The 23,497-nt window shown below is 39.8% G+C and overlaps 1 protein-coding gene across 2 annotated transcripts in view; it reads right to left on the reverse strand.

The window, feature by feature from the left end:
• BBS12 (Bardet-Biedl syndrome 12) overlaps positions 1–23,170 on the reverse strand; it is a 33,948-nt gene extending 10,778 nt beyond the window's left edge. Inside the window, exon 1 of one of the 2 annotated variants that reach the window (XM_012473007.2) lies at positions 850–1,035. The gene's annotated coding sequence lies outside the window, so the exon portion shown is untranslated. Of the gene's footprint in view, positions 1–849; positions 1,036–23,087 lie in introns of those variants that run through there. The other variant, XM_012473008.3, reaches the window with a different exon arrangement.
• Positions 23,171–23,497: the final 327 nt, after the last annotated feature.

Here is a 23,497-nt window from a genome sequence, read left to right on the forward strand (position 1 = left end):
TAGAGAAGGTATTGTAAGAGGCATAAAAGGGGTCCGCATGTGTGAGCAATTCAAGGTTAGAAGTTTTAAGATTCTGTCATGTCTTCATTCTCACCAGGAAGTCAGTGGTCCACCCTACCTCAGTCTTTCTTCCCTGCCCTTTAAGCTGATTACTGGCCAAATTCAGAAGGGGCAGAACCTGCAAATCTGGCCCTCTGGACAAGAGATTGAGTTGGTTAACACAAGTTTCACGAGTAAGTCTAGGCTGTTACTGTCAACTGGATATCAGACTACTCGTGTCTGACTCTGGAGTGCAGAACAAGTTGATATGGTTGGACAACTGGCCAAAGGAAATGGCTGGGGACGTACGTGTGTGTGTGTGTGTGTGTGTGTGTTGGTGTTAGGGGGCGGGGTCCGATAGTAATAATGGGTGGGGCCAAAGTCCTACCTCAAAGGCAAATGCTACAGGCAACATATGTAAAAAGGTTTATCTATGCATTGAAGCTTCAAGTACATCCCAAAACCCACGCTATCCCCATACCCACGTTCCTCCAACGACAGTTGCCCCATGCAACTGCTATACAGAAATTTTGGTGTCTACCATGCCAGAATCCCTGCCCAAAACAGGGAGGAGGTCAATGGCTGAAGGCCAAGCTCCAGGCACCGGAAAATGAGGAAAGTCTAGCGGCAAAAAGAAAGGGCAGTTCCCTTTTCCTCTAGCACTCCCAGCCACATGCTGGACCAATTCACTCCAGGTCCTAGATTCTCATCTTTTCCCCGGCCCGAAGAGGGCAAGAAAAGCAAACACAAGGGCTCCCAAGTCTTCAGCAAAGACTTAGCTTAGCAGTCGGCGGAAGCGCTTCTACTAACCTCACTCCTTTCTTCTCTCCTACGGGGGGCTGGAATTTCCGGCTTCCCACCGACCATACGCAGTACTGACTGGGGCAGTAACACCAAAAACGCCAGGGCTAGGGCGCCCCCGTCCTCGACGCAGCATGCGCATGTGCGAAGGGGGTCTTCTGGTGGAGCCGGTGGCTTGGTTGCTAAGAAACAGCTGCAGAGGAAAGTTCCGCTTAACGCCGGGCTGAGACAGGCGGGAAAATCGCGCTATTGGTAGAGAGTAGAGAGAAAGGGCCGGTTTGAAGGCCTTCTTTTCTGTCCATTGGATGAACTAGATATCAATCATTCAGGCTGGGTGGGAGGGGCTGAGAGAGGTCGGTGAAAGCGGCCCTAGCAACTACTTATAAGCTGTAAAGACTTGGGTTGGACGGGGCTGCGGGAAGTGACGCCGGGAGGTCGCGGCTTTGAGTGCCAGCTGGAGTGTGAAGCTCTAACCTTCTGCTGGGGCCGGTGCTGAAGTTTTTACCCCAGAGCAAGGAAGGGATTGTGTTTAGTTTACGCGCTGTGTTATTCCTTTCCTTTTCTTGATCCTCGGTGTCGTTAGTAACCTCCTCCAACCTCCTGTAGCCAAATGGAAGCGCAGTGTCCGAGAGTCAGGGGACAGAAGAGCGACTCTCCAGTTTTTCCTCTCAGCCGCATCAGCTGCTAGTACCCACAGTCTACAATAGGTTGGGGATAGAAGCCGCGCTCGTCAGCCAAAAAGGAACTGAGTACAGAGAATGAGATACTGCAGAACTGTTGGAGGACCTGAGGGGGCCGACTGTGAGCTCCAAGAACCACGGCCAGGGGAGCTCCAGACACTGCCACTGTTAGGAAGGTGAGGATTCAGAAGGCTGCCCCTGGAACTATTGAGCTGAAAACCACACCAGTACATGTGCAGTCCAGGGATCAAGAATCTACAGCTGCTACAACCAACTGCTACCGCATGTAAAACTGGCGATCCACAGGAGTAAGGACGGAGTGCAGTTGCTGCCACTGCTTCTTGACCCAAAGCTGGAGAGAATAGACTGCAGGAGAGGCTGCAGGAGAACCTGAGGAGTACTCCCAGATCCCTGGAGTCGTTTTTCACCTGGAAAATGTAGTTTTTCCCTTTTCAGCCTCTGAATTATATAGGATAGCATGCTAGATGAAGGTGGGAAGGGATGCTGTGTTTCAATCAAGCATGTCCCACAAAATAAGCAAATTTTATTATTTAGACATAGGCATATATGAAAGTAAATATTTCTTAAACAACTGCCTTTCAAATATACCAAGTACATGTAAAAATTGGCACATTTTCAGATGAACCAAGTACATCAGAATTGCATTTTGACACAGTAACATCTGCCGTTCTAGGATGCCTTCCTTTGCCTCTTTTCTCTCTCAAAAGCCCCTAATTTTAAAGAAAAATCTAACTGGTTAAAAAAAAGAACCAGGTTTTTCACCAAGACGTTGATAACCAAAAGCACAAATATTAGCAAGAGAAAAAGGGGAAAATTGTTGAGGTTCATTATATAGTAGGCAATAGGTACTTTAATAGTTTATTATCAATTATTCTGGTTCTGCTAACTATTCTAGTTATGTAGTTATCTTTCACCCACGCGGGTGTGTATTACAGGCATCTAACTACCTTACAAGTTCAGACTAATGGAAGAAAAGAGCAGCAAAAATTGAACTGAATGAATCCCAAAAGCAAGAAATTAAAGAGGCCCTTAATTTATTTGCTGTTGATGGATCTGGAACCATCGATGTAAAAGAACTGAAGCTTCTGAAATCATTTCTAATTCTAAATCATTTTTAAAACCATATTATTTGTGACAATCTTTTTTCTTTTTCTTTTTTTTTTTTTTTTGAGATGGAGTCTCTCTATGTCACCCAGGCTGGAGTGCAGTGGCACAATCTCGGCTCACTGAAACCTCTGCCTCCCGGGTTCACTTGATTCTCCCGCCTCAGCCTCCTGAGTAGCTGGGATTACACCACGCCCGGCTATTTTTTGTGTTTTTAGTAGAGATGAGGGTTCACCATGTTGGTCAGGCTGGTCTCAAACTCCTGACCTCGTGATTCACCTGCCTCAGTCTCCCAAAGTGCCGGCATTACAGGTGTGAGCCACCCTGCCCAGCCCATCTGTGGCAATCCTTACGGCTTTCCTTAACAGTAGTCTTCTGAAAGCTTGAAATAAAGTCTCTTCAGTGCATATGCCTGCCCTGCATTAAGAAAACAATATCCTTGTTAAGCATTTTAATTGTGTTTTATAAATGAGTAGGCAAAAGCCCAGGGTGTAACAGTGATGTACCTGATGACACAGTAGGATTGGAACCTACTGACCTAATTTTCTATGTTTATGCCCAGTCCATGGTAGAAAAGAGAGAAGCTCTCAATAGGGGGTTAAAAAGCTTAGAATGAAATAATGGCATATTATAATTTATTTTCTTCCTATTTCAGATTGCAATGTGGGCCTTATGATTTGAGCCAAAGAAAGAAGAAATTTAAAAAATGATAGCTGAAATCAATAAAGAAGGAATTTGCACCATTAGTTTTGAAGATTTTTTTTTTACCATTATGAGTATAAAAATGGTATAGTTGTGATTTTATTTTTCAAAGAAATGCTAGCAATAACCTGCTATATTTTAGGGCTGGAGCAATCAGAGGTTTCATAAAGAAAGAAATGAAACTAGGTTTTTAAGGATGGGAGATAGGAATAGCAAGAATAAATATGTTTTCAGGGTAGTAATGAGAAGACTATGATGTGGAGAAGAGGTTTTTGTCAGGAAATAATAAGGCTACATTGCAGGATAGAGAGAAATTTGGAAGCCTTGAATTCAGCAAACATATATTGGGTGCCTGTTTTTGCCAGGCACTATTCTAAGGAGCATTGAAAGAGACAACCTTCCTGTTTTGAAGCTTACATTTTTGGTAATGGATCTGAATTACTAGGATTAATAAGAGCTGCATTCTCTACCACCCTGTGCCTCTTCCACTTCAACAAGCTCTACATTTCAGCACCTTGAGGACAGATGTGAATGCATAATTGTTAAAAGACCAATAAATAAAATCAGAACTCAGCTACTTGGCACATTGCTGCTTTAGACCCCAAGGTTCTAATCTGTTCAGCTTAATAAAAAAAAAAATGAAAGACTAATAATAGTTGTTTCTTTTTTAAAAGAGTAAAAAAAGATGAAAAAGAAGAAATATTGAAGACTTTCAAATTATTTGATCACGATGATACTGGAAGTATACTACTAACCAGTATCAAGTTGCTAAGGAACTAGGGGAAAATTTAACATGATGAACTTCAGATATATTTTGCTTATTTTTATAATTATAATTTATATGTAATTATAATTTTTTTTTGAGACAGAGTCTTGCTCTGTAGCCTAGGCTAGAGTACAGTGGCGTGATCTGGGCTCACTGCAACTCCACCTCCCAGGTTCAAGTGATTTTCCTGCCTCAGCCTCCTGAGAAGCTGGGATTACAGGTGCCCACCACTGTGCCTGGCTAATTTTTGTATTTTTAGTAGAGATGGAGTTTCACCATCTTGGCCAGGCTGGTCTTGAACTCCCAGCTTCGTGATCCACCCGCTTCCAGCTCCAAAATGTTGGGATTACAGGTGTGAGCCACTGTGCCGGGCCACAAATTACACTGCAATTACTTTTGCACCAACCTAATAGCTTTACTGTTACTTCTTTGAAGATAACATGTGACTTTTTAAAGTTCTGAGTGATTCTGTAAGACTTGTCTATTTGTGTTGGTTATTAGCAACTTAACTATGATGTATCCAGATGTGGTTTTCTTTATATTTTTATTCTACACAAGGTTTATTGAGTGTCTTGATTCTGTGGTTTGATGTCTTTTAGCAACTTTGGAACATTTTTAGAGCCAGCATTTCTTCAAATGTTGTTTCTGAATCATCATACCCTCTCTATTTCTAAGATTCCAATTATCAGTGTTAGACTTTATCACTGTTTTTCACGTATATCTCACACTCTTTTCCGTATTTTCCATCCCTTTGCCTCTCTGTGCTTCAAACTGAATATAGTTTACTTACTTGTTTTACAGTTTACTGGAAGTTCTCTGTTCTGCTACATCTAATAGATTCCAGGTTTTTGTTGAAATTATTGATATTTTCTTTTGTTGTCCTGTTGTTGTTGTTTGTTTTCTTTTGAGACACAGTCTCGCTCTGCTGCCCAGGCAGGAGTGCAGTGGTGTGATCTTGGCTCACTGCAACCTCTGCCTCCTGGGTTCAAGCCACTCTCGTGCCTCAGCCCCCTGAGCAGCTGAGATTACTGATGTGCACCACCACGCCTGGCTAATTTTTGTATTTTCAGTAGAGACGGTTTTGCCATGTTGGCCAGGCTGGTCTCGAACTCCTGGTCTCAAGTGATCCGCCCGTCTCGGCATCCCAAAGTGCTGGGATTTCAGGCTTCCTCTGTTTTATTAAACACATTAGTGATCTTTATTTTCAAGTCCCTGTCTGATTACTTCAATATTTTCATTATCTTTAGGTCTATTATTATTATACTTTTAAAAGTGTAGCTTTTTATTTATTTGTTCTGTTTTTTAGCCAGATATGAGTGAAAAACTGAACAGCCTATAAATACTGTTACTTTCCTCCAAAGCAGATTAAGTTTTCTTCCAGCAGGTAGATAAGATATAAGAAGATCATTTTGATTATTTGGAGGAATGAGGAATGGTTTTAGTCATTATTAGGCTTTTCTCTTTCAGGTTTGCCCTTACTCATAGAGTTTAATACTTGTGCATCTCAATTGAAAGCCCAGGATATCTTTACTGACATACCCCTTCCCAAGCCCCTTTCGTCTTACCTGGGCTTGAACTCAAATTTCTATCTTTGCAGCATTGCACAGCTGTCTAATTAAACTTTTGCTCAGTTCTTTGTTCTCTCAGTTCCTGTTTTCTGCTAGATTTTTTTGTAGTCTCACCTTGGGCATATGAAACTAAAGAGAAAGTCAGGAACCTAAAGGGGCAGTGGGATGGGGTTTGGATGACTTTTCTCATTTCACTTCATTTCACATTGAATCCTTGTTCTCTGTAATTTTCCCTCTCATTAGCCCAGTTTAGCAGCCCCAGATTCCAATCTGTTTCTCTTCAGCCCATTAACATTTCAGCTTGGATCTGTTCCCCTATTTTATGAATTTGGAAATTCTGTCAGGGAAAAAGTCCTGTTGAGAGTAGAGTTTGCCGCCTGTGCCTCTCCTCTCAAGTATTATAGCCTGTCCTTTCCAACCCTGCAGGAACTGGGTGACTTCCAGTTTCTTCACACAGTTGTTCTATGTATTAGTTTTTATACTTGTTTTCAGCAGGAAGTTAATTCATCAGATCCTGAAATAGAAATGTCAATATTATTTTTAGGAAAATAAATCTGACTGATGCCAATAGATGAATTGGGAGAGACTGCTGGTTACAAGGCTAGTGAGGAGGTGATTACAATCATTTAAACAAGGGATGGTAGGATTTGGCTAATGAACAGTTTGCCTTTGGTTTTGAAAAGAAACGTTGGCTTATATATCTTTCATTCATAGTGTCTTATTTTTATTTACTCTGAGGAAGTAGTAATATCAAATAACAGTTATTGAGTGCTTATAATGTTTGATGCACTGTTCTACCTCCTTTACATGGATTTTCTTACTTAAGCCAAATGCCTATTGGATGATATTATTATCACTCTGATTTTACAGATGAAAAAACTGAGATGCATAGGATTTAAACAACTAGCTCAACATCACATAGACAGTAAATGGCTCTTTTGGGCTTTGAAATCAGGCCTGCTGGTTCCACACTCTATGCTGTTAACCACTATCCTTGACTGCCTCTCATTATGCCCTGGAATAGGAGTTATCTTTTAAATGAGACAGGTTGATAGCTCACAGCCTCGGCAGGGAGAAAAGCAGAAAAGTGGCTTGGTGTGGTAGGTCATGCCTGTAATCCCAGCACTTTGGGAGGTCAAGGTGGGAGGACTGCTTGAAGCCAGGAGTTCAAGACCAGCCTGAGCAAGAAAGACAGTGAGACCCCATCTCTGCAAAAATTAAAAAATTAGCTGGGCACGGTGGTGCACAGCTGTGGTTCCAGCTACTGAAGAGGCTGAGGTGGAAGGATCACTTGAGCCCCAGTGGTCAAGGTTGCAGTGAGCTGTGATCACACACTCTAGACTGGGCAACAAAGTGAGACTTTGTCTCCGAGAAAAAAGAAAGAAAAGCAGAAAAGTGAACTAAATGGTTATATTTTGTTGTTGTTTGGGAAAGTGAGTGAAGTAATTCTTAAGGAAAAGTGATAAACCCAGAGAAGTGAAATTAAAGACAAAGCTAAGCACTTAAAAAAAATTAAAGGATAGATTTAAATCTTTATAAATTCAGTAGTAAAGAGTAGTGATGTGGCCAAGAATACGAAATCAAAACAAACAGATACTTGGAAGATCAGGGACTGATTTTCTATATCAATAAAGTTATTATTTGATATTTTATATGTGGATATTTCCCCTCATAATTTTTCTTGTTTTCTCGGTGATGGCTCATTTTATCTTATTTTCTTTTAAAGCAAGTCTAACAATTTGTTAAATGAATGAAACAGGGAGTACCATTCTAACCTCGATGAGTTATAATCTCATCCTCATAAGAGCTCATTCACTTCAGCTTACCCACTGAAATAGAGGTTGGTCCCACACAACGGAGCGTGGAGGCCACTCCACTAGAGGGCGTTGAGGTCTTGTCTGTTCGGTGAGTGAGGGTGTGGTTTGATTTATGCTTATTTTGATAGTTTGACATCAATTAATGAAGGATTTAAACAATTCAATTGTATTTAAAAATGGGGTTAGAAAACTAATTATAAAAATAGAGTCAAACGATAAATCCAAGGGATTTGAACTATAATCTGCCTAAATATGAAAAAATACAGAATTTGTGACATAAATAAGCATTCTATAATACAACATTGGAAAAAAAAGGGAGGGTGTTGTTACACTGTATACTTTAGCATCTCTTGGGGTTTATAATGAATAGCCACATATAGCCTCTGATAAGGTCTTCAAACGTGAAACTTATTTAATTTGGTCTATACCCAATTATACCAGTTTACTTGACAATTAAACACTTTTTTTTTCACACTTAGCAAAAGAGTTAATAACACAATTGTATAAAACTCAGTTTGGGAAAAACAGACATACACAAAACAACAAATTGTATATAAAAAATTTGACCCAAGTCAAAGTAAATTATATTCTGGGACAAGATTGTTTATATTAATTTTAAGCTGATGGAAAAAATAGATAGGTACATTATATTCTTTCTTTCTGTGTTTTTATTGGAAATATGTAGGTATCTTTTACTTCTCTTGGAAGTATATCATGGATAAGTAAAATGTGAAACGATATAAAATGATGTAAAAATCACTTACAAAGTACCCTTGAACTGCTGTGCCCTGAGGAGTGTTTCGTGGTGGAACACAAGGAGTCACACACGTTCATGTTTTTACTGCTAGCCCAGATGAAAAGGCACTCTTCCTGCCAAAGACCAGAGTTAAAACACTCCTTCAATCTATCCGGTAGAAGAACAGCAAACAGGCACCTGGTCAGAGAATCACAAAGCTTGTTGAAAGGACAGAACATCCTTAGAAATATTACTCGTCAAAGTAGGATTTTAAGTGAATTTTGGACGATCAGATAAACAGGAGTCTGAGCTTTTTTTTTTTTTCAAATAGAGATAAGGACTCTGATGGTGAAAGTGATGGATGAGAATAGGACATTCTAGAGAATTCACAAAATCTGGTTAATGAAAAAAGACAGCAATCTAATTTGAGCAAGTGTAAAGACCATTTTCTTATCTATGCTGGCTAACCATGTAGTTAGTGTGTGTGTGTATAAATATTATCTAGTATCATGCCACCAACTGTGTAGTCTGAAATTATGCACATATAAGTTGTGTATTTGGCCATTATTCCTCAGAATAATTTGTCATTCTCCTTCAAGTCTTTATTTTTCATCAACTATAGGTTAAAGAATCTCATAGGGTATCTGGTGGTAGGTGGCCCTAATTAATTAAAACATCCAAAATTCTGTTGCCTCAACTATGTAAAACATGATAGGCATGTATTGCCATGATAAGCATGCATTAAACAACGCTGCTTTTTGTTTATACAAGTATATTTCCAAAAAGTTATGAACTATTGTTTTATGTTTTAAATTTTATGATAGTACGTATAAGCATTCTTTTACAGATTGACTTATTTCTTGACACTATAGTTTTGAGATTTATTTATATGAATACCTGTTATTGGAGTTCATTCATTTTAACTGTTGTATGGAATTCTGTTATATGAATAAATAGTTTCTTTACAGGAAGTTAGCATATATATATGTGTGTGTGTGTGTATATATATATATATATATATACATATAATATTTTTTTTTTTGGTGGAGACGGGGTTTCACCATGTTGGCCAGGCTGGTCTTGACCTCCTGATCTCAAGTGATTCACCTGCCTCTGCCTCCCAAAGTGCTGGTATTACAGGCGTAAGCCACTGCACCTGACCAGTTTCTGCATTTTTATTACTAGGAACAGTGATGTGATGAACACGTATTTTGTATTTTGTCTTCTTGGAGACACATAAAAGCTTTTCTAGGATAGCCATTGTCTTGGTCTCCTCAGGTGAAACTTACGTTCTAACAGTTCTGGAGAACGGAAGTCTGAGATGAAGGTACCAAGGATAACTGGATTCTAGTAAGGCCCCTTTTGCTGCCTGGTAGGTGGTCACTCACTGTGTCTTCACATGGCAGAGAGAGAGAATGAGATCTTTTTCTCTTCCTTTTCTTAGAAGGACACAGTGCTTTTGAATTAGGGCTTCATCCTTATTACCACATTTAACATTAAATATCTCCTAAAGACCTTCTGTCTAGATATACTGCAGGTTAAGGCTTTAACATGTGAATTTGAGAGGACACAATTCAGTCCATAGCAGCCACCTGAAATTGAAATTGCTTGGTTGTGTAGAAAGTGCACCTTCAACTTTTCTAGGTATTTCCAAATTGTTCCCCAAAGTGGTTGTAAAATTTACATACCCACCAGCAATAGTATACATGATAAGATATTTTTACCTGGAAGAACTTAAAAATCCCAAATGAAAGAGGGTATAATCTTTTCAAATTACAATTTCACCTTCCCATTACACTAATATCTGGCAAGTCTTCCAAGCAGTTGTCTAAATATTGGCTTCTGCCAATCAAACCTCATCTTTTATAGTCATGACACCATGAGGAGTGGTCTGTTCTCTAATTCCAGTATGAAAAACACTGACCTTACTCAATCTAATAGAATTTCATTAGAGGTCAATGATGCAGGATAGAGTTGAGTTAGAGGTATAATCCCGAAAGATATAATCCCAGTTGCCTTAATCCCAAATGTTGAAATCCTGAAAGATCAAAATACTAAAAATATAATTCTAGAGAAAAACTTATTTATTTATTTAGAGATGGGGTCTTTCTTGTTGCCCAGGCTGGAGTTCAGTGGCTATTCACAGACATGATCATAGCATATTGCAGCATCGAACTCCTGGATTCAAGTGATCCTTCTGCTTCAGCCTTCTAAGTAGCTGGGTGAGACTACAGGCATGTGCCACCAAACACAGGTTAAATTTTTTTTTAATTTTACAAAATACATTTATTTATATTTTAAAGGGAATTTATTTAAGAAACATATAAAACATGATGGAACACATCATAGGCCACTTTAGACCATAAAATAGGCAATAATAACATATACGTTTTTGGAAGCATAAGCACTCAAGTATGCTAATGATAGCCACATGCATATAACAGTTATGAGCAGACAAACCATCTTCATTAATAAATAGGTCAAAAAGTGGAATGTATAAACACATATCACTATGGTGGGTAACTGTGTGCACCCAGCTTTATAACTGCAGTCATCTGAAATACTATGCTGGACAACCTGCGTCTTTCAACAAGACCCATCAAAAAATACAGTGAGTCACCACCACATATGCAGTTGCCCAAGTAGCTGCCATCTTGAGAAATTTTATTTTTCACAAATGCAGATGTACAGAAAGGACATATCTTCTTTATTAAGGAAGTTTTGACATTTTTATATACACACACAATGCTTACACACAAAGTTAACGTTCCAATAATGCACTTTCATAGAGCCAAAGTTGCAAAAAATGCATAAAAGAAATTAGAACTGTATAAATGGTCCTTACACAATTTATACCTCCAGTACTGGAAATGAAGCAAAGGTGAAATACATAGCATAGGAAACTGGCACTATATGTGAAAGGGCAGAAGTCTTATATAACTGAATAATTTGACAGGGGAGATTTCTGCATTTTTCATTTGCATTTTCACTTCTATGATTTTTGAAACATTGACTGCACTTGTACTTGAAGAGTAACGGTGGTCTACAAATTTTGTAAGTATCTGCAGTCCATTTGAAAGTCAGGTTACTGCTCAGCCATTGCAATTAAGTGATTTTCTGCTTTCACAATGCCAACAGTAATTAGCTTTTAAAGTTTTATCTTTCACTATTAAGAGGACTCATATACTTAGATCATCATAGCTTTTTGTGAGGAAACAATTTTACAGATCTCTTCTGTTATGTTGCAAGTAATACAGTAAGGAGGAATGACATTTGGCTTCTTTGATAACAAACCTATTTTAGTCAAGGTTCTCTAGAGAGAAAGAACCAATAGGATATGTGCATAGATAGATGAAAGAAGTTTTATCAGTAGGATGGGCTCACACAAGTTTGGAGGCTGAGAAGTTCCACATCTGCAAGCTGGAAACTTGGCTCAGTTCAAGTCTGAAGTTCACAGAACCAGGAAAGCTGATGTAAACCAGTTTAAGCCTGGAAGCCTCAGCACTTAGGAGGCTGCTTCTGAAAGTCCTGAGTCCAAAGACTGGTGAACATGGGGTTCTGGTGTCCAAGTCAGCAGCAGATCTACCTCAGCTCTCAGAGACTAGTCTGCCTTATGTGCTTGTTCTCTCTCCTGGCCTCCAGCTGATTGGATGGTATCTTTCAACATTGACAGCAGATCCCCCACACCTAGTTAATCCACTCAGACTCACACACTAATCTCCTCTGGAAAAAACCTTACAGACACATCCAAAATAATGCTTTACCTGGTTTGTAGGAAGTACACAAGTCTACCCTTTGTCACCCATATGCATCTTAAATCACATTTAATTTCCAAATAAAGACAACAAGGTAATAGCTCTGCCTAACTTGATGCAACTCACATGATGAGACTATCCAGCATGCAACTGAAAACACACTAATCCTTCCCCCAGAATTCAGCATTCAGGATTTTAATCTTTCATAGTTGTGATTTTGGGGATTTTGGACATTCGGGATTTTGATCTTTTGGGATTTCAACATTCAGAATTAGGGCATATGGGATTGCATCTTTCAGGATTATAATTGGCACTGGATAGAACTACTCAGTGGATTCAAACTGACAGCTGGAATTCTTTCCCAGAAAAGCCAGGTCCCATTTGCTAGGACCAAATGACACAAATGAAATTTCAAGTCTATTGCAGTGGAGTCCATCAAGCTCCGAATTGTCTCCGATTCCAGTTGTGGGAAGCCATTGTGTTCTTTGACATCCACCGTGACTTCCTTTTTTTTTTGTTTTTCAATCAGGATATTTAATTTTCCTTAAAAATGGTTTAAATGACATCAGGTGCCTTCTCTTTCATTCACTTTGCCACCCTCTCTCCCCCAGGTTAGCATTTTGCTTTCTCGTTTCTTCAGCAGTTTCTCATTTCTACAGCACCTTATTTTCCTTTTGCTAACATGATTCCTCCTTATGCCTACACAGAGAAGTTTTATTTGCCCCCCCGCCGAGGTGCTTGTATGTGAATTGAGAAGAATCTGCTTAGAGAAAGAGATGATTTCTTATGTTTCAATCATGTAGACAGTCTATGAATCAAAAGGGATTTTTCAGACTGAGTTAAACAATCTATTTTTCTTCCTGTATGTGTCACCATTTTTCTGGAAACTCTTACTTATCAGGTACAACTTTCCTTCAGGAGGTTCTCTGACAGCTCAATCATGTTCTTGCTGGATCCCACAGTGAAGCCAGAAAGCTGAAAGTGTTTGCAGCACTCATTTCCATGGCAACTGTCTGAAGGGACAAATACGAGATCATTGATTCACTGTAGGACCTAGCAGAAGGAACTCAGTGGTGAGGAAAACCCCTTTTAGTCAGAAATTTTTCATTAGGAGGTCAAGACCTTTGAAAAATTAATGGAAAAGTACTGAACAATACCTTTACGTATATTTAAAAAAAAGCAAAAATGCTGTACTGTTCTTAACTAGGGAATTTTACATTTGTGTGTCAGAATGAATCCATTTCCCCTTCATGTCCCCTGCTCTGTCTTCTTTCCATGTCTGTCAGTCTATCCATGCCTTTTTCTTTCCACTGTAACATGATGCCTCTCTAACCCAGCAGAACTGGAAAAATACTTAACAGCTAAAATGTGTAACTGGATATGAATAATTCCATACATTTGTGGGGCTCTCTGAGGAATGGACCAGTAAATACTGTCCAAGTTGTGCTATGCAGAGTCCCTGCATTACCTCGGGATACGAAATTGTCCTGAGTAGGAGTCAGCAAGGGAAGTTATGGCTTTCCAGTTTCTCCTGCCTTAGATCTTTATTAATTTCAAAGACTGAATTTTTAGAGCATTTCTTTCATAGTCAAATACAATTGTAAAACACATTGGAAAGTCAAGTAAGTTTTTCTGGATGATCCACCATCACCTTTGGCATGGAAAATCAAGAAGTCACTAAAATGCGCCCCCCGCTGGGGGTAGAGGGATGATGTGTCTATGCCGCAGTTGGGCCATATACATAATACCCATGGAAAGACTTAGGTTTAAGTTTGTTGCAGCCTTCAAAGGAAAACTGATAAAAACTTGAGCACTTTTATATATCAAGCTGTTTGGTCTTCTCCAGCCACATCTTAATTTCTATTTCCTAGCAAATGTGCTATGTAAAAAGGATCTGAGAGTTTTGAAAAGAATGTATTGCCAGGTGCAGTAGCTCATGCCTGTAATCCCAGCACTTTGGGAGGCCGAGAGGGGTGGATCAGTTGTGGTTAGGAGTGTGAGACCAGCCTGGCTAACATGGTGAAACTGCACCTCTACTAAAAAAAAAAAAATTAGCCAGGTGTGGTGGCAGGCACTGTGATCCCAGCTACTTGGGAGGCTGAGGCAGGAGAATAGGTTGAACCCAGGAAGAGTAGGCTGCAGTGAGCCAAGGTCATGCCACTGCAACCCAGCCTAGGCAACAGAGCAAGATTCCATCTCAAAAACAAAAGAAAAAGAATATATATATGTATATGTACACATACACAAATATATTTGCAAAAACCCATCATTTTTATAGCTAGCAATTAAATTGAGACACTATTTTTATTGTGATCATTATTAAGATATTTCTTTCAAAGTCACTGAGTAACCTATTAGAATCCATGTCATCATCAACTTCTTTATTAGGGGATCAGAGTGAGACAGAGAATTAAGGTCGTTATCTAGCAAGAGTGAAACCCCTAATTTGTATTATTGCAACACAGTTGTCCTGTAATCTGTTTCTAGCTCCCATTTATTATTTCTTAGTGGCCATTTATCAAGTTTATTTTTCAAATCTTCCAATAACTTTTTAGAAACACTGAGGAAACTCTGTGCTTGTAAGTCCTGATGCTTCATTTCCTACATAAATGGACCAAAAGCACAAAACCCTGTAAGTTAGGCAAAATTCTTCCACAAAGTCATGTCAATCAAGCTGTTAACATAAAGATCTACCTTTCTTCAGTGCTCAAACTCTAAAAAGGAATTGTATGTTTGTAGATATCATCCCTATGTTACATTTTTGTTGATTATTGTATGTATAGTAGTATATATATATTCACATAGATATGTCTACACAGACACTCATAAAACAAACCGTTTGTATCTTCAGTTTCTTGGTGGTGTTTTGCTTTCTTAAGCACACACGTTTTTCCTCCTTGTAACCTCAAAGAACAAAGTATTTTACATGCTTTATATTGTTTGTTAATACTGTTGATAGTTATAACAGTGAGCCTTAGTTCAATATTAAAATATTTACTGGTTGACAGCTTTTTGAGTTGCTGTATGATTTTTTAAAATTATTAATATTATTTTTAATTGACAAATTCTAATTTCATACATGTATGGGGCACAATGTGATGTTTTGTTATACAGTTTGTATAGAATGTGGCAATGATTAAATCAAGATAATTAACATATCCATCACCTCTATTACCTATCATTTTTTACAATGAGATATTTGAAATTTACTCTGTGAGTTTTTTATATTTATAATACTACAACCAAAATTCTATAAGACATTAAAAAATATTTTACTTCTGGGCAATCTGGTTTACCCAACTAAAAAGAAAAAAGATTTTACTATGATTTGTAAATTACTACTACTGCTATGACATTTGCTATGATTTCTAAAATAAATATACCATATATGTCAGGTGAAAGTTGAGCAGTGCTAGGGCCGGGGTGTCATCCCCATCTCCTCCAAAGCTTAAGAGGATGGGCATCTCAAAAGAGTGTATGTTGGTGTCCAGGGACTCTAGGGGACTTTGGCCTGTACCTGGGACCCACCCTCTTTCCTGACCTCCTCACAGCCAGTGGCTCTCAGATAGGAGAGCTCACGAAGTGGCCAAAAGTAGTGCTCAGGCTCAGAAACATCCCCATTTCTGTAATTCAAAGAAAGGGGTGTGTTGTGGAGGCAGGTGGATCACTTGAGCCCAGGAGTTCAAGACCAGCTTGGGCAACATGGTGAAATGCTGTCTCTACTAAAAATACAAAAATTAACCAGGTGTGGTGGCCCTTGCCTGTAGTCACAGCTACTCAGGAGGCTGATGTGGGAGGATCACTTGAGCCAGAGAGTTAGCACTGAGCCACTCAATAATGCCTAAGAGCCTTGATTGCACCACTATACTCCAGCCTGGGCAAAAGAGCAGGACCCTGTGGAAGAGAGAGAGAGAGAGAGAAGAGGGAGGGAGGAAGGGGGGAAGGAAAAAAGGGAGGGAGGGAAAGGAAGAAAGGAGTGTCTTGATGTGTTTTAAAGAGAATGTAACTGTGGCAGAGGCAGGAATGTATCTGGCCTTTGGGTATGTGGAGCTAGGATCGAATTTTGCCAGTGTTTTCCATTTTCCTCTCTTGTCCCTGCTTCTCTCAGAGCATTTATGCTCTCCCACAGCAGAGCAGGTGAGCTTCTTCCACACCAGAGAAGTTGGCCTTCTACCGCACCAGAGCCTCCCAGCTCTACCTACCTCAAAGAAGAGCCAGCACCTGTACAACTGGGCTGGCTAGGGGTAGAGGCTTCCATTGGCCCAGAGTGAGTGGTGGTTAGCACTGAGCCACTCAATAACACGTAAGAACACGCATTCCTGAGGGAATTTTAAAAGTGGTTTTGGTAGTAGATATGCAGAATTGATGGAGGTGGTGGTCTCAATTTGTAAGCCCATGGTTCAAGCCACCATTGTCTGAAGGTAAAGCCTTAAGAAGTATTTAAACTGTATGGAAGATGTGATATATAGATCTAAATATTCATTTTTAAGTACCAGTTATATTAAAGGAAGCCAGGAAAATCCCAAAGTTTAAAAAAAATTATTAAATTTTTATAGTTAAAATACGTGGTTATCAATAAAGTGTTTTGCTGGCTATAAAATTTGTGAGGAAACTAGTTAAATGATTTACATAATCTCTTTTAGTATGTGAGACGTAGACTGTGGAGAGAAATTGCTTTCAGAATGAATTGAAAAAGAAAATTCTAGTTATATACATGTCTATACTGAATAGTTTGATTTTTAAAACTATGAGACAAGGTACATGTGGTGGCATGTGCCTGTAGTGCCAGCTGTTCAGGAGGCTGCGGTGGGAGAATTGCTTGAGCCCATGAATTTGAGGACAGCTTGGGCAACCTAGCAAGACCCATCTCTCTAAAAAAAAGGAGAAAGAATGAATAAAGTTATAAAGTTTTAATGGAGGAAAAAAGTTAGTTAAAATAGTGATGTTACTGAACAATCTCAGAATTACCTCAGAAAAGTAATGTTGAGAGTTTATATCAGAATAAATTTATATCCTAAGGTTAGAGAAAAGTTTAATCTCTGAGCTCTGAACTGAATAAGTTAATGCACATTTATGGAATTTTTAAAGAAATGGAACACACTCATGGTTTCTACTACCTCTCTTAGTTTCTTCAAAATCAACTTTTCTTCTAACAAAACATGACCATTACTCTTTCATGAAAGAACTAGTGATTCTTCCAAAAGATGAGCCATTGTGAAATGAGAGTTTTACCTTGAAGACATGCAAGGAGGTTGCATTCAAGGTGTATTCAGTCTTTCACAGTTGGAACATAAGAAAAATTTTTCCCAAAGGAATGATGAACAGCAGAGGAATGAGTCTTAAGAATTATTTTTCTTCTTTTTTTTCTTTTTTCTTTTCTGAGATGGGTGTCTGGCCATGTTACTCAGGCTGGTCTTGCACTCCCAGACTCAAGGAGTCCTCCTGCTTCAGCCTCCCAAGAAAATTCTAAATACCAGTTGCCCCCGGTCCCTCCAGCATTTGGACTGATGTTGCATCCAGCAAAGGATCACCAGCCAAATGAGAGACATTAGCATTGATTTATTAAAAATCTGCACAACTCCCTGAATAAAGGATTTTCAGTATTTTGGGATGGAGAATTCATCTTAGGCCTGAGACTACAGTGGAATTTCCTTTGCCGTTGCAAATATGAATCATGGAAACCATAGGCTCAGGTATGTCTAGGAAGGAAGGAGAGGGAGGGAGAGAAAGAGAGAGAGAGAGGTTGCAGAACAGATTCCAAGTCCATGAAACCAAACGTTGTGTGGGAGGACACAGACCTGAAAGAAGATAGTGGCAGGTCCTCATAGCCTTTCAGTACAGCGATCCTGCCCACTTAGGAAAGGAGACGGATACACTTTAACCAACCAACCCCTCCTCTTCCTCTAGAAAGAGCAAACAAGGAAGACAGAGGGAGCATAAAGGGAAAAGGAAACCCAAGCAATGAGGAAGCAGTCGCCTCCCAAGTGACTACTCATATCAGTCAGTTATATTATGGGGTTAAACAGGTTTTTGTTGTTTGCCTGGAAACATTATAATACTGTTTTTATGGGAAAGAGTGGTCTGAGTTCTAAATAAATGACTCATAAATGAAGTTTTGGACGGCAACATATCAAGACAATTGAGCTTATTTTTCAAATTAACTGTACGTGTATCTCATGTACTATGATGATATATGTAGGACTGGGCTTTGTCAGCAATGACTAAATGGTCCTCTCAGAGTTCTACAAAATGAGTGTAGATACATTTTCTTCTTATGCTTTGCCAGGAAACACACACGTTTTGGCAAATAATACAAACTAGGATTAATTTAATCACTTGTTAATTTAGCAAATGCAGTCCAAAGGGAAATTATTCTAGAAATAATAGCATTTTTTTCTAGTTTAACTTGTATTACGCTTATTCACTGAACTAGATAAATGATTTTATCAGTTAGCTTTAAAATTCTTTTTTTGTTTTTGGTAGAGGTAGGGTTTTGCTGTGTTGCCAAGGCTGGTCTTGAACTCCTGGGCTCAAGCAATCCTTCCACTTTGGTTTTCCAAAGTGCTTGGATTACACGTGTGAGCCACCGCACCTGGTCTCAATTTGCTTTTGGTACCTTATAAGCTTGACCCCAAAATTCAGTGGCTTAAAATAAAAACTATTGCTATGACTCACATGTCTGAGGACTGACTGAATGAGGCTGAGCTATGTGGGCAACACCATTTCAAGTTATGTATCCAGCTAGTCTTGGCTGCTCACAGTTATTTGGGCTCAGCTTGGCTTCCCGTGTGCTCACTCTTGTGCCTAGGCAGAGGGGACAGCAATGTTCGGGGAAGTTCTTATGGTGACAGCAGATGTGCAAGAGGATATGAAGCAAATTCAAGGCATCTTAAGGCCTAAGGTCATCATGGTACCTTGTCATTTCCACTTCATTCAGTTGCCTAAACCAAGTCACATGGCTGAACCCAAAGTTAAGGTGTGGAGAAATATATTCTGCTTGTTAGTGGGAAGAATGACAAGGTTCATTGAAAAGGTTGTGGACACAGGAAGGGGCTGACTTGATGGGAAAGTTCCTGGCTGGCTTGCAATTGAAGCCAATGATGAGAACTACCACAATAATTCTGAGCGCAATGGACTTAATTAGTTCTACTTCTTGGAGAGTCAGATGTCCAGGTTTGCATGAGGGATTTGGGTATAGGGGCAAAAGAAAGAGGGCAAGCTTTTTGTAACTGAACCCAGTTTTGGCTGCTCAAATGCCTAACATGAGAGAGAAGAATTGGTGGCAGAAAAAGCAGGCTTATTCATATAGCCAGCAAAACGGAGAAAATGGTGAACTAGTTTAGAATTTAGCTTCTAAAGTACTGTCTTAAATTTTCCTGGCTGGAAGGCAGGTTTTTATGGGAGGCGAATATGAGGAAGAAAATGTGGTTTGGATCAAGGGGTGATGATGACCGCAGGCATCTGGGCGCCACCTGGGGTCCAAGGAAGTTGGGATCTTCTTTGTCCTTCGTCAGGTCACAATGCTCCTGTGAATCTTTAACAAATTGTAGCTAACTGTTTATATACTTCTCCTTTAATCCCAGAGTTAGTTTTAAAAACTGCATGGTTATTGTTTTTGCATTTTATCTCAGTGATTTAAAATTATCCTCAGTGCTCTGAAATTATCCTAGTAGCAATGTAATAATGGGGAAGCCCCTTAAACAAAAATGGAGTTAGTTATATTTTGCTGTTTTACCTTTTGAGTGGCATGCCTTGCAAAGGCACAGTTCCTAAACCTGCTGTTTAAAGATTCAAGACCAGGCCAGTCATGGTGACTCACACCTGTAATCCCAGCACTTTGGGATGCTGAGGCGGGAGCATCACTTGAGCCCAGGAGTAAATGACCAGCCTGGACAACATAGTGAGACACTGTCTCTACAAAAAAAAATTTAAAAATTATCCGGTGTGGTGAAGCAAGCCTGTGGTCCCAGCTATTTGAGAGGCTGAGGCAGGAAAATGGCTTCAGCCCAGGAGTTTGAGGTTGCAGGGAGCTATCATTGCACCCTGTACTCCAGCCTAGGCAACAGAGTACAACTCTATCTCAGTAAATAAATTAATGCATAAATAAATAAATAAAAGGCCCAAGATTTTCCTGAATTTGAATTTTAAAAGTTTGACCCACTGGCCCTGCAGAGGTTGCTGTGTCCCTCTTTTTTTGTCTCAGAGCTGTGGCAAATAGAGCTGGCTGGGAACTTTCCCATTAAGTCAGGTTAATGGCTGGTGGATGCCCAACAGAGGCAGAAGCACCAGAGGAGCTACTCTACGAAGCGTGTGCACCTTCTCACCAGCTTTGAACAATTCCAATCAACTGGGGAAGTGTATTTTTAATTTTTATTTTTTTAGAAACAGGGTCTCACTCTGTTGCCCAGGTTGGAATGCAGTGGCACCATCATAGCTCACTATAACTTCAAACTTCTGGGAGCAAGTGATCCTCCTGCCTCAGCATCCTCAGTAGCTGGGGCTACAGGTATTCACCACCACCGCCGGCTGGGGAAATCTTAAGAAGGCCCATGAAGTGCTGGCGATATGCTTCTGACTCCCTACCTAATCAGGATTACAAGAGAAGAGAATGATAGAGTAACTGGCTTGGTGACTATGCTTGCTTTTGTTGGGGTGGTATAAATATAAAAGTTTTATACTTTCCTGTAACAATTATGAAACAAAATTTTTACAAATTTTTAGCCAGTTTTAGTTATTAAAAAATTCTAATTCTCCTATATAATATTCAGTCCTGTTCTCAAACTTATTGAAAGTTTGTCTTCTCTCTCCTCTAACTCAGGGTAGTTCTGCCTGAAAAGATCTGTTTTGTATCCATTTTTCTCCTCTTCTCTTCCTAATTTCAAATGGGGATGAGGGAGGAAGGGCAGACTTACAGACCTCTTCTGGATTGGCCATGACGCATTTCTGTTCAATGCAGTCAACATCCTGATGAGGAGGTGCCAACATCCTTTGCAAACGAAAGGGTTATTTGAGTGAAGATTCCTTAGGCACTGGCTCTCCTTTGCCAGGCTTGCACATCTATTCTAGGCAGGCCCAGTTGATGGCATTTAGCCTACAATGCATGTGCCTCTTAGCCGGTATCCTCTCTCCCAATATATACATAGCCTACACTGCAGACATTGTCCAAAACTAGCCCCAATTCTCGTTTTTCAGCAAAGTGTTAGGTCAGCAGGCATGTATAGGATCCATTTTCTAACAGAGACTGACAAATTAAGAACAGAGTAGTCCGTGGACCTCACCATGCTCTCTCTCTCCAGATCTTCTTGCTCCTATTCCAGTTGCATGGGGGTTAAGCAACATGTCCACTCTTGAAGCAAATCTGCATTATGATGATAAAAATGCTGGTCTCCAGCGTGGGTAACATAGCAAGACCGAATCACTGCTAAAAAAAAAAAAATCTGAAAAAATTAGCTGGTGGCATGTGCCTGTAGTTTCAGCTACAGTGGGTGCTGAGGCAGGAGGATCACTTGAGCCCAGGAGTTCAAAGCTGTTATGCAACTGCACTCTAGCCCGGGTGACAGAGCAAGACCCTGTCTTAAAAAAAAAAAAGTTGGTTTCCTCTTCTTGTAGGCACCTCGATCTTTAGAAGAAATTCTGGTTGCTTTTTTCTCTCCCTTTCCATGAGCTTTGGGGAGAGGAAAGCTATACCTCTTTTCCTCTCAGTCCTTTCAGCGGACAGGAAGCAGAGATGAGAGAAGCTTAGGATTAGTGACAGGAGCAATCGTGCTTCTTGAAGCCCCAGGAGAATGTGATAGGCTCTGGCAGAGCTCTGATTTTAAAATGTGCAAGTACTCACGGGTTTTTGACTTTAGTTTGGGGTCGTAGCTGCAGTTCAGGAACAACAGAAAAGGTCTTACATTGTGTCCTATCAGCTTTGGAACCAGGCTTATCTTGGTTCAAAACTGGGCTCTGCTACTTACTATTGAGTATCATTTTCTTCATCTGTAAAGTGGTACCACTAGTGCCTACTTCTCAGGGTTATTTTCAATGATAAAATAAATGAGTAAACGCCACGTGACTTCCACATTCGTGGCATTCATTACTATTAATGAAGAATCACTATCTTCTCTCACCACCTCATCCTCCGTGTCCACTCCAGCTCCTTGCCTGCCCCATAATTGTGCATGTCTAGATCTATGTAGATAGACATAAATGTGTGCATGTGCATGGATAAAACTTAGGCCTTTGATATTTTTTCCTCTTAAATCCGTAAGTTATGTTACTGGTGCACTAAAAGTATACTTGGAATGTAAATCTTCAACATTCAGTCGCAATGCTCCTAAATTCTTATATGATTCATCAAGTCATAATTATTGGGTATGGACTCGCTATTTCCTGCAGCACACTGTGTAGGTGTGTTATTACCAGAAATCCTCCAGAATGCTACCCAGTCATGTCAGCCTCTGTTTCTATAGAAATGACTAGGATGAAAGAAAAGGAAGATTAAAACAAAGAAATGTGATTGTTTTCATGTTTTACCATCAAGAATATCCTTTTAGTTAAAATGAGATTATTTAAATGAGAATAAACAAATTTAAATAAAAAAGAAGTTTTGATGTTGATTTCTAAACTGAGTAGGGTTTTACCTGATAAAATTTACAAAGCAGAATATTTATCCTCGAAATATATCAGTCACACATCATCACTACTCATGCTTTTATGCCTGCAAATATGGTAGGTTTTCTAAAAGCTTAATAAATCGAGAGCTTTTTAGGTTACATGGGCTCTATGTATAGAGAAAGGAAGAAGTAGTTCAATCATTCAACAACATTAAGCATTAAATTACATAACCAAAACGATTCTGCCCCTCTTCTCCACTGTTAAAGGTTAGAACTTAGAGTCTACTAGAGAAGAAATAAACAACAACAACAAAATCACACTTCCATCTCCTCCCATTCTCCTTCATCACCTAACATGGGCTCCACCAGCTCCAGCACCAATTTTGACACCCTCAGCTGTGAAGCAGTGTCCCTGTGCACTGGTTACCAACTTGTCTGAGCCCAATGAGGCAGAGCACCCACATACACAACGACTTATGTGAAGAGAGTTTATTACTTACCAAGAGGCAGCAAGGAATAACAGAATCCTGATTCATTGTGAGCTGTTCCCTCAAGGCACAAGAAGGCTGCCCAGGATGGATGGAGCATGGACTGTGCTGCCCCATTTGCAATGCAGGAGAGGGACCCTGAAAGGCAGCCTGCCCCTGGTGATATACTTCAGGGTCACATGACACACTGGGCTGAAGTGTCGAGGACATCCTGTTCTGGCCGTGGGAAGGCCTGGAACAGAGCCCAGGCTGTTCCGGCCAGCTCCTCCCTTATCTAAAGATGGTGCATTCCCAGCACATTCTGCAGTTATTATTGAGAACTACAAGTGAAAAAGGAAGAGAACTGGGCCAGTCCAAGGCAGCCTGGAGAACTGTCCTGCGCCAACACTGCTGTGACCACCTCCATTACCCCAAAGCAGTCT

This window comes from Aotus nancymaae, unplaced genomic scaffold (genome assembly GCF_030222135.1).
Source record: "Aotus nancymaae isolate 86718 unplaced genomic scaffold, 86718_ANA_hifiasm-v0.15.2.pri h1tg000033l, whole genome shotgun sequence".
Lineage (NCBI taxonomy): Eukaryota > Metazoa > Chordata > Mammalia > Primates > Aotidae > Aotus > Aotus nancymaae.